The sequence below is a fragment of the Dama dama genome, unplaced genomic scaffold, assembly GCF_033118175.1.
Source record: "Dama dama isolate Ldn47 unplaced genomic scaffold, ASM3311817v1 ptg000180l, whole genome shotgun sequence".
NCBI lineage: Eukaryota > Metazoa > Chordata > Mammalia > Artiodactyla > Cervidae > Dama > Dama dama.
This window is the reverse complement of record NW_026870980.1, coordinates 425,100-428,947: the sequence shown is the minus strand read 5'-3', so window position 1 is coordinate 428,947 and position 3,848 is coordinate 425,100.

Sequence of the window (3,848 nt, the reverse complement as noted above, 5' to 3'; positions counted from 1 at the left end):
CCTATGTATTTCACACCTTTTGAAGCTCTTCATATTTTTCACACCTTTTCAGGCCCTTCGTGTTTTTCAAAACCGTTTCATGCTCCTCCTATTTTTCAGACCGTTTCATGCTCCTCATTTTTTTGACCTCTTTTGAAGCTCCTAATATTTTTCACACCTTTTGAAGCTCTTCATATATTTTACACTTTTTCAGGCTCTTCATGTTTTTCAACACCACTTCATGCTCCTCCTATTTTTCAGACCGTTCCATGCTAATCTAATTTTTGACACCTTTTGAAGCTCTTCATATTTTTCACACCTTTTCAGGCTCTTCATGTTTTTGAACACCGTTTCATGCTGCTCCTATTTTCAGACCGTTTCATACTCCTCATAGTTTTGACACCTTTTGAAGCTCTTCATATTTTTTACCCCTTTTCATGCTCTACATGTTTTTTAACACCTCTTCATGCTCCTCCTATTTTTCAGACCGTTTCATGCTTCTCATATTTTTGACACATTTTGAAGCTCTTCATATTTTTCACACCTTTTCAGGCTCTTCATGGTTTTCAACACCGCTTCATTTTCCTCCTATTTTTCATACCGTTTCATGCTCCCATATTTTTGACACCTTTTGAAGCTCTTCATATTTTTCACAGCTTTTCATGCTCTTCATGATTTTCAACACCGCTTCATGATCCTCCAATTTTTAAGACCGTTTCATGCTCCTCATATTTGTGACATCTTTTGAAGCTTTTCATATTTTTCACACCTTTTAGGCTCTTCATGTTTTTCACACCATTTCAGATCTTCAGAAAACCCAAGATCACTATTTCAAGTCTAGAGGAATCCTGAGGTCACTGGAGCAACATGAAAGGGCTCCGTGGACCCCAAATCCACTCGAGATGAGAGCTTAGTCCCTGGCTTCGACTGAAGAGGAATACCAACTTTCCACAAGCACCTCAAGAGGAGGCTTCTCTCAGCTACAGGTATGTGAGAGGGACCGTGAGTTTGTGGCCTCAAGTGGAATGGACACCGAGATTATCTGACTCCAAGTAAGGCCGCATATCCTTGCAGTGAATTGAATGCAGACTCGTCTTGCATCTCCCAAGACGAAGGGATGTCTGAATCCCCTGTGGAGACCACAGAGAAAGACCTAGTTCTCCGCCTCATAGAGACCGGAGGCCTCACATCCTTTGAAAACTGGAGAGGTCCGCGGAGATGAATGCTTCCAAAGGAGACGAAGCCTGACTCCTCTTGAAAATGGTTAGGTGTCCCAGGATCCCTGTGGCACGGGGAAAGAGACACCGGGTCTCCCGTCAAACGTGGAGATGCGTCCCAATTGCCATGCCAAGACTCGATGAGAATCCCGAGGTGTCCCTCGCACCTAGGCAGGAGTCCTGACGTCACTGAACAAACACGAGTCTGGAACGTAGCTCCCCGTTGTAACTCGAGAATATACGCCAGGTTCCGTCCGCAACTCGAGAAAAACTATGAGACTTCCCCCTCGCCACGAGAGGAGGCCCGATTCCCCTGCACTGTGTGCAGAGCAATTCCGTGTTCCACATCAAACGTGAAAGGAGCCTTGATTTCCTTGATGGCACTCCAGAGAAAACCCAAGATCACTGTGTCAAATCTAGAGGGATCCTGAGGTCACTGTAGCAACAAGAAAGGGCTCCGTGGACCCCAAATCAACTCGAGATGAGAGCTTAGTCCCTGATTTCAACTCTATAGAAATACCAACTTTCCACAAGCACCTCAAGAGGAGGCTTCTCTCAGCTACAGGTATGTGAGAGGGACCCTGAGTTTGTGGCCTCAAGTGGAATGGACACCGAGATTCTCTGACTCAAAGTAAGGCCGGATATCCCTGCAGTGAATTGAATGCAGGCTCTTCTTGGATCTCCCAAGAAGAAGGGATGTCTGAATCCCCTGTGGAGACCACAGAAAAAGACCTAGTTCTCCCCCTCATCGCGACCGGAGGCCTCACATCCTTTGAAAACTCGAGAGGTCCGCGGAGATCAATGCTTACAAAGGAGACGATGCCTGACTCGTCTTGAAAATGGATAGGAGTCCCAGCATCCCTGTGGAACGTGGAAAGGGACACTGGGTCTCCCGCCACACGTGGAGACGCGTCCCAATTGCCATGCCAAGACTCGAAGAGAATCCCGAGGTGTCCATAGCACCTAGGCAGGATTCTTGACGTCGCTGAACAAACACGTGCCTGGAAGGGCCCTCCCCGTCGTAACTCGAGAATACACCCCAGGTTCCGGCCGCAACTCGAGAAAAACCATGAGACTTCCCCCTCGCCGCGAGATGAGGCCTGATTCGCCTGCACTGCGTGCAGAGCAATTCCGTGTTTCACATCAAACGTGAAAGGAGCCTTGATTTCTTTGATGGCACTCCAGAGAAAACCCAATATCACTGTCTCAAGTCTAGAGGGATTCTGGGGTCACTGTAGCAACCCGAAAGGGCTCCGTGGACCACAAATCAACTCTAGATGTGATCGTAGTCCCTGGCTTCGACTCAAGAGTAATACCAACTTTCCACAAGCACCTCAAGAGGAGGCTTATCTCAGCTACAGGTATGTGAGAGGGACCCTGAGTTTGTGGCCTCAAGTGGAATGGACCCCGATATACTCTGACTCGAAGTAAGGCCGGATATCCCTGCAGTGAATTGAATGCAGGCTCGTCTTGCATCTCCGAAGACGAAGGGATGTCTGAATCCCCTGTGGAGACCACAGAGAAAGACCTCGTTCTCCGCCTCATCGCGACCGGAGGCCTCACATCCTTTGAAAACTCGAGAGGTCCACGGAGATCAATGCTTCCAAAGGAGATGATGCCTGACTCCTCTTGAAAATGGATAGGAGTCCCAGGATCCCTGTGGCACGTGGAAAGGGACACTGGGTCTCCCGCCTCACGTGGAGACGCGTCCCAATTGCCATGCCAAGACTCGTGGAGAATCCCGAGGTGTCCCTCGCACCTAGGCAGGAGTCCTGACGTTGCTGAACAAACACGTGTCTGGAAGGGCCCCCCCCATCTTAACTCGAGAATTAACCCCAGGTTCCGGCCGCAACTCGAGAAAAACCATGAGACTTCCCGCTCGCCGCGAGATGAGGCCCGATTCCCCTGCACAGCGTGCAGAGCAATTCCGTGTTCCACATCAAACATGAAAGGAGCCTTGATTTCCTTGATGGCACTCCAGAGAAAACCCACGATCACTGACTCAGTCTAGAGGGATCCTGAGGTCACTGGAACAACACGAAAGGGCTCCGTGGACCCCAAATCAACTGGAGATGATAGCTTAGTCCCTGGTTTCGACTCAAAAGGGATACCAACTTTCCACAAGCACCTCAAGAGGAGGCTTCTCTCAGCTACAGGTATGTGAGAGGGACCCTGAGTTTGTGCACTCAAGTGGAATTGACACCGAGATGCTCTGACTCGAAGTATGGCTGGATATCCCTGCAGTGAATTGAATGATGGCTCATCTTGCATCTGCCAAGACGAAGGGATGTCTGAATCCCCTGTGGAGACCACAGAGAAAGACCTAGTTCTCCGACTCATCGCGACCGGAGGCCTCACATCCTTTGAAAACTCGAGAGGTCCGCGGAGATCAATGCTTCCAAAGGAGACGATGCCTGACTCCTCTTGAAAATGGATAGGAGTCCCAGGATCCCTGTGGCACGTGGAAAGGGACCCTGGGTCTACCGCCACACGAGGAGACGCGTCCCAATTGCCATGCCAAGACTCGAGGAAAATCCCGAGTTGTCCCTTGCACCTAGGCAGGAGTCCTGACGTCGCTGAACAAACGCGTGTCTGGAAGGGCCCTCTCCGTCGTAACTCGAGAATATACCCCTGGTTCCGCCGCAACTCTAG